General features: G+C 39.8%; 1 protein-coding gene across 3 annotated transcripts in view; it reads left to right on the top strand.

The window, feature by feature from the left end:
• The window catches only part of LOC145994646 (TOX high mobility group box family member 4-like), an 855,605-nt gene that overhangs the window by 395,448 nt on the left and 446,712 nt on the right, over positions 1–13,445 (top strand). The gene's annotated exons all lie outside the window — the stretch shown is intronic.

Genomic DNA, 13,445 nt, shown 5'->3' with positions numbered 1-13,445 from the left:
ACTTTTCTCAAGGGCGTTACGTTTTCGATGTGGTTTGTTTATTTGTCACTAAGACTGCAAAAGTTGTAGAATTATTCGTATGTTCATCCAGGTAATCCTTCAGCCTTCAGAAGACAATAAGTAGCATAACTTTTATCTCGAGACACATTGAATCCCTTGGAACGTGTTATTGTAGAGTCAAGTGATGGGGTAGAGGTTAGTAGCAATACGGGACAAAGCAACGGTCATTATGGAGGAAGGAAAGAAGATGTATACTTATTTGGCCATGGCAATGTATTGACATTGTAGAGTTCGTCTGTGTCTTTTTCTTCCTTTCCTTAGAGCTACTGTAACATTATTGAACATGTTCTGTGAAGAGAACTTCACAAGTTCTTCATTACTTCTTATGCTGTGTTGTTGGTGATGTGGTCAGTGTAGCTCATGCATAATGTTATATTGGCGTGGACTTTCTAAAATTCAAATAGATCCTGGTAAGTTAGTTCTTTCCATCCATTTTTTTTATCGGTATCGTATAAGCAGCCAGGTTTTCCGGCATGCTGGTTTTATCCTTGGAAAGAACATCTCGAGCACCGTAGTAACGATTACCTGACTCTGTACTGGCCTCAAACCTCAAGGTAACAAGGAATAGTAGTTTTGAAGTATGGGCCTATTAGCTCCATGTCAAGTTTCTTGCGAGAACCCAGTACCTATTAGTTTCTTTCGTTCAAAAGCTGATACAGCCAGTGGTGGTGATTGGGGCGTGGAGGGCAGTTGCCTCACTTTTACCACTTTTTGTCCTCCCACTATTCCTCTTAATATTGAGCCTTGTCTACCAAATGAAAATAAACTGTCCATGCCCCCCCCCCCCTTACAGCTCTGGCACAGCCTTAACGAACAGGAAATGAATTGGTGAAAGAAATAGCAGATTTTCTGAAGGAAAATTCACTCAGTTGAGTAGTCCGATCACGCATTTCACACAGAATTGTTGTTGTTGAATTCTTATTTTAAGTCCACTTTATGCACAGAAAGGCTAATCGGGACTGGACCTACAGTTTAAAGTAGGATCCGAACCACTCGTACCTCCAATTTCACACAGAAGTTTTTGGTTTTGAGCCATGGCCTTCTCATGATTGCCCCTTTCATCAGTTTAATGTAATTATCATATATTCTCATTGTAGACTGTACATTTTCTATTGTACAGTCAACGGCAAATATAATGGTGGTAGGCAAATTGTCCACTGCTATTTTCATTACTTTTTTATTTTACATCCTGTGTTGTTTTAAGGAATGAAACTATGTTGGTTCGAAGCAGACATAGTTCTCTGCTTATTGACGTCTTTATTTCAATTCATTGTCATCACATTGTGTAATTCAGACCGAATGAAAATGGTGGTGGACAATTCGCCTACTGTTTCTTTCGCCGTTGGGTGTACGTTGCGTGTGTGCCAAAGGGACAGAAAAGCAACGTACATTAATAAATGTAAAATAATAAACAATATCATGAATCTATTCATAACATACCTGAAGATGTTTTTTGTCGTGATTAGTTTCTTTTGGTAGTAATGTTCAAACTTCGAAGATTCAGACATTTGAGTTACTTTGTATATTCGTGTGCAAACAAAGCCATTCTTCAGGTTCTACTTACTTCACCACGAATGGATTGATTTCATTTATTTTACTCTCTTTTGTGTCACTTTTGGCTAATGACGAAGATGAGGATGGCTGGTGTTGAGATGAATGAAGGGACAATCACAAACATTCATAGACTGAGGAATAATCCACAGGTCTGTGATTATACTGGTTGTAGACACCAGTCGTCCACCTCCGTGGTAGAGCGATTATCACTACGGCGCTAGGTGTTCCGGGTTCGAATCCCGGTCTGCATATTGGTGTTCTCTGTGAGAGTCCTTCATTCTTATCATCCTTCATCCTTATGCCAATTGAATCAATCAACTAATACGCCAGTCTGCCAACTGCAGTCCAGGGTGTACTACAGTGCAAAATACATTGACCTTTGCGTGTCCTTATATTTGGGGTCACCATTTACCACGAATTAGTAGCATTCTCTTTCTTCTTAAGGCACCTGAACTCTGGTATTTTTGGCTTCCTACACTTACAAACCCGCAACGTTGTTCGAAGCAATATAAGTATTCGCAAAAGAAGACTAAAAAAATGTTGAAATTTTGGTGAATATTAGGAAAAGAGAAAGAAGCAGCTTACCTGTGAGTTGTGCTTCGTGGTTTTGTTTCGTGCTTGTGGCGAGGAGGAATTGCCGTTGCATCTTCCTTGATAGCGGTACCCTCTCGAAGTAATTTCAAAACTATGTGAATAACTCTCAATCGATGCAGATACGGTGTATGTTTTTATCCCCTCCCCCTGGAGGGGTTTGAAACGTGGGCGCGTGCATAAACCCTTGATATTGGAGGATGGCCGGTCCCTAAGTTCATTTAAATTACTTCCAGATATCGCATATTAGTGTTTTTTGGTACGGTGGAGGCGGGGTCTGTGGTAACTTATGGTTGTAGCTAGCTGGAATGTGTTAGTAAAATGAAAGGATAGTTATAATGAGCACATACAGTATATGGATATGTGATGGGGTTATGTAGAGAATAAGTGTAACGATTGTTGTGATCTGAAATATTTTATGTACACAATGGATGTTCAGTCTTAGAAATTGAATTAAAATGTGGCTTGTTAGTTAATCGTAGGGCAATGGCAGGGCATGTCATGAATTCAGCGTTGCCAACTATACGGTAATATGCACGATAATTCCATGACTGCATTTGAGCTGTAATATGAAAAAACGCCCCTGAGTAAAATACTGGATATCAGGCATGTAGCCAAGGCGTGGTCTCTGGGGACTTGACCCCCCCCCCATCTCTCGTGAAATCCTACAAAGATTTTTTCGTTACAAATAGTGCGCAGTGATAGTTTATTTTAATCCTTGGCAGTATTAAACATCTGGAATAATAAGTTGTAACTCTGAGTTCTATACCCCGGTGGAGGCACAAGTGGTTCGGATCCCACTTTAAGCTGTAGGTCCAGTCCCGATTAGCCTTACTGTGCATAAAGTGGACTTAAAACATCAAATCATAATCATCATCAATAAGTTGTAACATACTGAGAAATTCATCTTCAGGGTTTGTACCCACCCCCTCTACTTTTAGATGGCGGTTGCTGTCAAGGGATGAGCGAAATACAATTCTGCTACGGGTCTGCTGGATATATATATATATATATATATATATATATATATATATATATATATATATATATATTGAAAAGACTGACTCGTCGATTTGTTTTACTTTACTTTTCTGCCACTTTTTACTAATCACGTAGATGAGGATGCAACTGATGAAAGCAACACGAGTCTCACAGAGGATTACACTGGCTATGGGTCCAGTCTGGAGTGTGTGCTACGTGGATGAGAGGTTGATATTTGATGTCTTCGGAAAGTGTCACTTTTAGACCCGAATGTATTGAAAATAATTATCAGTGATACGTCAATGCCAAACTCCCATTTGCTTAAGCAATGTATTTGATTACACTGATTGACAGCCAGCGGTGTAGCAAGACACCAAATGTGATTCTGAGCAACGCCAGTCCCGCATTGTCACAAAAATGTGTGTTTTGTTACACCAAGCGTAAGTGTTTGCATGCTTGGTATTATTTTGAGTACACATTTTACTGTGGCATTAAACTAGAAGATTATTAGGCTACATTCGGTTGTGTAGGCTTATCACTAACGTATGAATGGATGATTTGATGTATTTTACTTTGCGTAAATGTCCGCAGGATATTTTGCAGGGAGGGAAAGGTATTTTTTATTATTTATTTATATTTCCCCATGGGAAACAAAGGAGGCATATTTTTCCCCATAATAGTGATGCCCCCTCAAAAAAACACTGCTTCTGTCATAAATTATCACGTTCCTTCAATTAACATAAATTATTGAGACTGAAATGAAATCATGTGTGAAATACATAATTTTTAGGTAGACATTCATTTTCAAACGGGATTTGGGTTCCCCCCCCTTTCCGGACGTCCTCACAATTCCTGCAGAGACACTGGCGTACGCAGAAGGGGGCTGGGGGCTACAGCCCCCTCCGAAATTGTGAGAAAATCATTATTTTAAAATAAGAACAGTGAAAACTCTGGAATAAACAAAGTGGTAAATGCAAATCTCTCTTGACATGACCCCCGAATGTCATTTTTGAGAGTGGAAATTTCCAAATATACAAAATATCTTATTGATTGAATATTCCGCCCTTAGAAAGCAGCTATGTACAGTACTATGAACCTTTACAATTGCAGCCCCTCTAGGAAAAAAAATTCTGCGTACGCCAGTGTACAGAGGAATATGCTGACTGCAAGTCCAGGCGCCAGAGCCTCGTTAGTCTGCAACAATGTAGTCCCGGGTGCACTACCTGGAAATCAGGTTGACATTTGGGTGTCTTTAGAAAGAATCACAGAGAGTATCACTAACATCAGAGATACGTACTAATATAATCTTTACATTGACGATTGTGTTCAGCGTTTTTTTCAAAATGCTAGCTAGCACTGCAGGCCAACGCGAAAACACCACTCCGTCCTTTCGTTACTGGTGGTCTCCTGAGATAACCACTTCATTCAGCGTTCCATTTTTTTCCCCCGTGTAGAGTCCGAATAACTAATATTCCATTGATGGCGATTGGTAGTTAATAAATAACACAGGGCGAAGAAAAACAGTTGCAAATATTCGACGGGTAACGACGGAAATAAGCAACTGAAGCGTTTTTTGTTGATTCAGGGGCTACGAGCAAATGAAGTTGATAATGTAGCACTCTAATGTAAGCACAATGGCCGTGTACCGAAGTCGTTGAATTTTTATGGACAAATATTCCGATGCCAGTCCCACTTCACCGGCCCTTGTCGACTCGTTCATTGTTCATGAAGGGGAGTAAGCAATATCTCGAATGTTTGTTGTTTGAGAGCAGTGAATTTTAAATTGACGTCGGCTTTTGTTGCAATAATAACACCAGAGACCAATATCGTGGGCGAATGGGGGCGTTAAAGTCGCTCGGTTACCTTCGTTGGAGCTCGTTGCAAGGTATGAAATGGCGCCGGGGAGTGAGGGGGAGGGGGGACATCGTGTTTTTTGGGAAAAAGAATTGTTGGAAGGGGGGTATCGTGGAAAAGGCCAGGAACTAGAATATAATTCAACCGTATGGAAAGTTCCTGGATTTTTATGGAAGCTCAAACCTGACCAAATTAAAAATGTTCGGTTCTGTTTGACTTCCCAGTAAAAATGTTCATGTTTAGACAAGTTTTCAGGGGAAAAATGAAAGTGTTAATTTATATATGTGTGTGAAAGTATGTTATATAAAACTGACTGATAAAGGGGAGACATTGGAAATGGTCATTACTAGTTTTGGATTTTCTGCAATGACATTTAATTCCAGTATATATATAGACACAGGGTGATTCAAAAGTCTGTAACCATATGCAATACCTAGGAGACCAAGTGCTGCATCTTTGATGAATGTTACACACCCCATCCGCCATCTTGGATCCACCGTATTGGATTCAACTTTTTTTTATTTATTATTTCAAATGGAAATATTGCCATGTGACATATCATCGGTTTAACTTATTGTAGTCCAAGGTATAGTTACTATTTATTTATTAGTGATATTAAAAAAATGTAACCAATAAAATTTTCTCCTTCTAAGGAATTATACACTTCTGAGACATACACATGTACTAACTCGACCTAAATTTAGTGCAAAATTCTCTATTTGAATAAAAAAGGTAAAGTTCCCCTTGCACTTTGCGCAATGCGTTATGTATGGGGGGATGTAGGGGTAGGTCCCCACACATTCTATCGATATCAGCTATTTTGGAGGCGATGTGATTAGCACCACGCTCCGACCACCTTTACTTCCAGGGTTGCCCCCAGGTAATCATTTAATTTCGTCTAGGTGAGCCCCATAGCCGCTTTATGCGGGACAAAGCCGGAAAAATTCCCACCTTAGATTACCCACCTCAGATCTTGCGCGTGGCAATTTGACCTTCTACCGACTAGACCACAGCTGCTTCTCCTATTTTAATAATATTTTGTAAAAGATTTTTCAAGATGTTTCCAAATGGGAATAGTGGGATTAAACGGGCTAGGCAACTTGCTGGACGTATCCGTAATATACTGGTGCGTTTCATATAAACGACAGTACTTTTGGAAGAAATCATTATAGAAACATAACGTTTATCGCTAAAGTGTCAGAAACTCTCCACGTTGGTTCGAATCCCGGCATGGGCATGGGTGTCCTTTGTGAATGTCCCTTCATCATTTTATCACTCATCACTAGCCAAAATCGCAGAAAATGTACGCAAAATAACCAAAGCAATCAATCAATCTACAGGTAAAGTTGAAGTCCTGATTCGAGCGCCATTTTACTTCAAAGAAAGTTCCGAAAGATCAGTTCCATCTGTCACGTCCGCGTGGAGCCCAGTAAATCCTCCCCTCAAACCTTTCCCACCAATAGCGTCCGTTTTAGGAACTGACAGCTCTTGTCAAGTCCACGTGGAGTAAATGAGATGTTGCCAAGTCTGTTTCTTTAGAGATTACATAACGTGAGGTTGCGTTTGCGTTATCTTTGCTAGGTTGTGGTGCTATTTTTTTATACAGTGTGTAGACCTTGGGAATATAACGTCGCAGTGAGCGAATGGATATCTAAACAGTGCAGGTAAAAGTGACAACAGGTCCTGGTTCGAAACCAGATCGGCTTCCTCTCGAGTTGTGTCAAGGATACCAAACTGGCGTTCGAATCAGGACTTCAAGTATATAATATGAAGTACATATTTTCTTCTTTTTACTTGCGTGGCGTGACTTGAGCCATATATGTGGTGATCGGAGCAACCAAGCAGGTGCGCTGCCAAGACCAAAATACGTCACCCAAGCCAGACCGCCATGTCTTAAGTTTCAGTCCCATTCGGCATTTATGGGCCGACGCCACCGTGGGTTAAATTTAAATATAATCCATTACACGCCTTGTGCAAAATTAAAAGTTTAGTACTCGTTCTCCGTTCGTCCATATGGTGTATTGCTAGAATGAGGTGCAGAACACTCTCCCAGTCACGGACTCGCTCCAAATATAATTTTATGTCCGAGGCGTGTTCTTACTTGCAGCCTATTCTTCTGGTCAATCTAATGAGAGAATTGCGTCTACCTCTTTTTTTTTCTTTTTTTTTTAACCCCTCATCCCCTTACCAGTTTTTCTCCCCCTTGTTCTCACTCTGCCATAAAGGATTAAGACAAAGAAAATGGCCGAAACGCATCTGTCCTGGTTGCAGACTAGGAGTGAACGGATCCAGGTTCCAGAAGAGTCGATCATTTGGAATCAGTTTTCTCAGGTTAGACTTGATTTTTGTTATTTCCTTTCTGCCACTTTTGGCTAATCGCGACGATGAGGATGAGTGAAGATATGAAATGGATGATGGGACACTCAAAAGGAATACCCACGCCTAGACCGGGATTCGAACCGTGGATCCCTGGTGTTGTGGCGCACTGTGCTAACCACTCTGTCACGGAGGTCGGTTCTCAACTTAAGTCCACTTTATCGATAAGGTTAGTCGGTACTGTTTGAGTTTTTGTTTTTAGTCCACTTTATGCACAGAAAGGCTAATCGGGGCTGGACCTACAGTTTAAAGTGCGATCCGAACAACTTGTTCCTCCCCTCCACCGGGTATCGAGCCCGGGATCCCTTAATTACAAGGTGACGACGGAGAGGCCCTATATTGCAAGCATGACATTAACTATTGAACAAATAGGTGTATTACAGAAGGCTTACCGTCTTTTTTTTTTTTACCTATAAATTTCTCTCAATTAGAAATGGAAAAAAAGAGGACATTCGGAGAGAAAGAGAGGTTCCTGATGTATTTTGCGGGATAGTAGAAAGTGCCTCCTCCTAGAAGACGATGCCAAAATTTAGTACTTTAAGCTCAGTTAAGCTAATCGAGGCTGGACCTACAGTTTAAAATGGGATCCCAACCATTGAGCAAAGTCCATACGACGTGGACCTCACCCTCCGCCGGGCGAACTTCGTTAGGGCAGACCTCACCCTCCGAAGTCTTATGAATAGAGCCCGGTAGTTTGGAAAAATGCATTTTTTTTCTGCTGCGTTTATTGATAAAATTTATCTTGATATACATTTTTTATGTTATTTACTGCCTATTTTTTAATTTTAGTGCCTCCTTTTGTCATTTTTCCATTTTCAATTAAATTTTAGAATGTTTTCTAAGAAATTGTATAAAATTTATTTTGGTTTCAAAAACGTTACTTATTAGCATATCATGGTCTTGCCAGAGACAACTACAAAGCTGATAGAGGAGTGAAACTCTTGAAGCACTTATGAGAGTCTTCGCGACGAATCTACGGGTAAAGGAAGCCATAGCTATATCACGGGAAAGCACCAATCTCAACAGGGACGTGGGACTCTAGCTCAGTCACGCCTGGAACCCACTCCGTAAAAACAAGACACCTGCCAATGAGAAAAAACACCAATATCCAGAGAGAGCCAATAGGATGGCAGAATCCAAATTCCGCCACATTATATGTAGTCATGTATATTAACCTACACTGGTCTTCATTTTTACATTCCCTGAAGATGAGAGGAATGTATGTCCTCAAAACGTTGGAACCCAACTCGAATTTAACCTGGCTGGTAACCGGAAAATACTTGTTCGAATCACGTCGCCAGGAAAGCTACAATTCCTATTTTCAGGAAAAAGAAGTTAGATGTCGCAGAAAAGTGTAAACGTATAATGAATGTAAATGTAGAATTGAAAAAAATTGAAAACAATTTGTGATATTCTTAAAGGTGGAAATTCGTTTCTTGCCGATATTAATCCAGCTACAATAACGTGTTTCATATATGCTCCAATTACTTTTGTATAAGTAGGGAGATCATATTCCATTATGAAAAACCATTATTTCTGAATGTTGGATTAAAACACCTAGTGGTTATGTGGGATCAAGTCGACAAAGAAAGGTAAAAATGTTATTTTCATGAACTTTAACTTTTTGAATGAAATTATTGGGTTGGAGTTTGCAGATTTTTTCGGTTTATTGTTCTTATTTTTCTTTCTTCTGGTTCCTAATTTCTTCATTATGCATGCATTTTTGTCTGCCTATTTTAACCATAATAAAAGCCCGTGGTCTACTTCTGAGTTTGAGTGTGAAAAGCGAGCTGTGATTGTGAGGGAGGTTGAACGAAAATGACCACCTCAGGTGCCTGTGCCGCGAGTTGAATCGTACGGCGAAAACTTAAACCAGAAAATATTGGTGACGTGTTAAAGAAGCAGGGGGCAGCAACCCACTCCCCTTCTGCTACTCGAGAGAAGAGTCCTCCAGATTGGAGCTTCCAACGCCACAAACAATATGAACGAGAACAACCAACGGTTTTTGCATGCGAAATGTTGCGTGCGAGAGACTCTCTTTGTTTTCGTTAATCAGCTACATTCCAGAAGAAATGAAGAGAGCGTCTTCTGCTGCGAAATCTTTTGTCGGAGTGGAAGAAGAAAGGGGGGACAGGTAGAGGCTGCGGCCCCGTCTCCCAGGGTGGAAGGAACGCGAAATCAGAATTCCTCCTTCGAGATTAAATTCGGAACAAAATCTCGGCTTTTAGATACTGTGAATGCCTCAAATGCCTCCACTGAAGTTAATATTAAGGAAGGCGAATTTTGTTTACTGCTGCCTTGTATTCACTTGGTTCCGCGAATACGCAACAGCCTCGTGAATTATGGATAAAGGTCTCGTAAATATTTCTATATCGTGCCCAACACTGACTTTTCTGGTGCCTAACGTTTCCAGGGCTGTTAGCTTTCTTAAGAGCGGACGACGCGAGCAATTGTATTGGTGTTTGGGTTACCACGTAACTATAAGGTTTGGCTTGATTTGCTTTATTTTGCTTCGCTCATCTGCCAGTTTTGGCTAACCACTAAGATGGGAATGAGTAATGATGATATGATGACTCGAAAAGATCATCCATGCGAAGGCCAGGATTCGAACCTTTGAGATAACTATAAGAAAAGAGTAGGAAATACTGTCCACAAGTGTAGGAATTTAAATTGGAAATGTAGGACAGAAATTATTTGTAGTAAATACTACACATTACTACATATTGACAAATAATATTAGCACTTTTAATTTTTAAAAATACTGATTTCTTAAATACAAAATTCTCAAACTTGTAATAAATACTAGACAATACATTTCTTACTACACGTGTTTTCAGTCTATTTCTGAGAGGAGCCAATTGTTATGAAAATTTCAGTTTTAGTTCAAATCTGAACAGACAAACTATTTGAATTTATACTGAACCCGTATTTAACCGTTTACACTTATCAGTCAATTCTGCTAACATTAATGAAAATACTCCCTCAACCTTTGAATCATGGCCTATAATGGAAATAAAATATTCAGTAATATACTTTATGAAAGTTGTGCCCTTAAAATAGCTTGAAATACCGGGTGTCCCAAAAGTCTCTGTGCAGTTGGACCGTCATACATATTGGCGGTGTGTTTAGTACTGAATAATAATAATAACAGGTGTAGAGGTAGTCTTGAGGATTGGCATTCCTTGAGGACGTTTTTGGGAATTGCATCATCTCTGGTGGTATTTGGCCTCCACGCTCACTTCATCTCTCTCCACCAGACTTCTATCTGTGGGGTTATCTGAAGGGACATGTTTGTGCACACAATCCAAAAACACGTGATGGTCTGCAACATGCCATCTCCACCGCAATACAGAAGAGGGAAACCTCAACTCCGTTTTTACGAACGTGCAGCATCGTGTCCACACCTACTTGCAGGTCGCTGGTCATCCATCAATTCCAACATCTCCTAAAGTCACGTTGACATTTCCTGGATCCCATGTTCCATGACTATCCCTGGACTGTGAAACGATTGTGCACAGTGACTTTTGGGACACACACTAGTTCCAGAAGTTTCATTTTGGGGAGGTTTTTTGACTCAGTAACTTTTTTTCTGTATACCTCATGCTTTATAATCAAAATATTGAATGCGGCCTCCGTAGCCGAGTGGTTTGCACAGCGCGCTACGAAGCAGGGGTCCAGGGTTCGAATTCTGCCCTGGGCCATGAGTGTTCTTCATCAGTTTCATCGTAACATCACTCATCTTCATCTTCGCGATAGCCAATAGTAGCAGAAATGCGAAGTAAAATGAACTAAATCAAACAATCAATCAAGATATTGAATAACAACGGGAAACACCCTTGTTGGATCCACACATCCCAAAGTAAGAAACCTCACTCAGGCGTTGAACAGAGACATCGACAGGGTGTGGCCTCAAAACTTTGTTGATTGCAGGTTCAGTCTATGTTCTAACAGAACACACCCTCTTTTGCACTGTCTGAATCAAATTCACTATTGACTAATTCCACGTTTAATCCCCCAGGCCATGCAACCCTCCGATTCAGATTTTAATAAAATTTGTTAATACAACCAAGTATAAACACATGCAAAATTTGTCTTCTCTACACCTCATAGTTACTGGGAAACAGGAGGCTAAGGTTTCAGAATTTTGCATGGATCGGTCATTGCCGAGGCCATGGGGCAGCCAAGATTCATTAAAATCTGAATCAGTGGGTTGCATTTTGAAATTTTTCTGGGTGATTTGATGTGGAATTAGTCTATTTACCTAATTTGAGAGTGCAGTTCATATACTCGTAATTTGGACTGTATTTCCCTGTGATTTCTCTTTGTTCAACTAAAACATGCATTTTCTTAATTCAAAATATGTGATACTCAAAATGTAGGACATTTCTTATGATTTTTTTTAAAAAAATTCCTCCCGGACGCCGGACATGAGGATCAAATGTAGGACGTGTCCGTAAAAAAGAGGATGCGAAAGTTAGAAATATCTTCGCAGTTGGGGAACTGTTTATAAGTGTGGGGATCTAAAAAAACGAATTCATAAGTCCTCAAAATATAAGTATACAAATATCAGATCCGATGTCGTGTTATCATCAAATACCAATGCAGTAAAGTCATTCTAGAATTTAGGATTCGTTAGCAGAGTCTCCTGTGGGCCTCCCCGGTGGCGTAGTGATAATGTCGTCGCCTTGTAATCAAGAGATTCCGGGTTCGATACCGGGAGATCTGTTGCCCTTGAAACACTGATGACGAGAACAGTGTACCCAGCCACGGCATGAAATGGTCATAGATACTTTTCTTGGTGATACGAGTACAGTGTGGTTCCTTCATGTCATTGTTTCGTTACCTATTCAGCAGTAATCCGTATTCAACAGCTTTTATTTCAAGGCCTGGAAATAAATTAAAATCAAGGAATAATCTATCAAGACATATATATCTCTCTAGAGAATATTAAAATAGTTATAAGAGTAACCACCTCCTCCCTTCTTTCAAATTGTAGAATGTTCATTTCAGAAAGATTAATCAACTGTATTCTCCTGCTCGTAGCAATTTCGCCATTTCAGATTGAAAGCTGCCTTCACTTCTTCGTTTATATATATATATATATATATATATATATATTGTATAAATAGTCACTGTTTCGTCCACATTTTGTTCCTCCGAGTTTTAATTCCCACCGGACGTAATACACTGACTGCATTGGTGGACAAGATAATAAAAGAGGAGCATGTGAAAAATTATTTGTTCGTGAGATGTGAGGAAGAAGGATGCGAAGGGAGGAAAGGTAAAAATTGGAGATTCTCTCCCTCTCTCTCCCCCAGAAAAAAACCACTTCACTTCCCTTTTTATCTCATCTTCGTTTTCTTTCTCTTCCTGTGGAGATCTTTTGGGGAATAGGGGAGGCTGCATGAATTGGTGGATATTTTTTTTCTTCTTTCCATTTGGCGAAAAGAAAGAGGTATGTGTGTGTGCATACGTATATACATATATATACATATATATATATATATATATATATATATATATATATATGAAGAGGACTAGCAGTCTTATATAAAGAAAAATCGATTGTAATTTCCAATTCCTTTTCAAGTTTGTGTCAACTGTAATCTGCTCCAAAGTTTAAAGCAGGAAAAGCCCCTCTCTCTCTCTCTCTTTCGTTTCAATCTTTTCCTTTTCTCCCCACCTCTCTTGTTTCCAAGATAGACTCAAATACAATGCCCCCTTTTTATGAGTTACAACCTAATTTGGAAGGGAAAACGAATTTAATGATTCTGTTTTTAGTTGGCGATTTCGTTTTTGTTATCTTTGTTGTTTTTTTTAATCATGATTCGCTGATTATTTCCGAGTCTTAAATTGATTCTCTTTCATTGCTCTTTCGAGAAAGGAAGAGGTTTGTGTGCATGCGGAAGTAGGTGGGATGGTCGTATTTGTTTGGGATTTAGGAGGAGTTGTTTGAGGAAGTAGCGCGTGTCCTGATACAGTAATTGAGTATCTGTAGTGTGCATATGTTTCAGTTATTAGTGCAAAGC

The sequence above is a fragment of the Lepisma saccharinum genome, chromosome 1, assembly GCF_977018435.1.
Source record: "Lepisma saccharinum chromosome 1, izLepSacc3.1, whole genome shotgun sequence".
NCBI classification, from domain to species: Eukaryota; Metazoa; Arthropoda; class Insecta; order Zygentoma; family Lepismatidae; genus Lepisma; species Lepisma saccharinum.
This window is presented reverse-complemented; position numbering and strand designations above follow the sequence as displayed.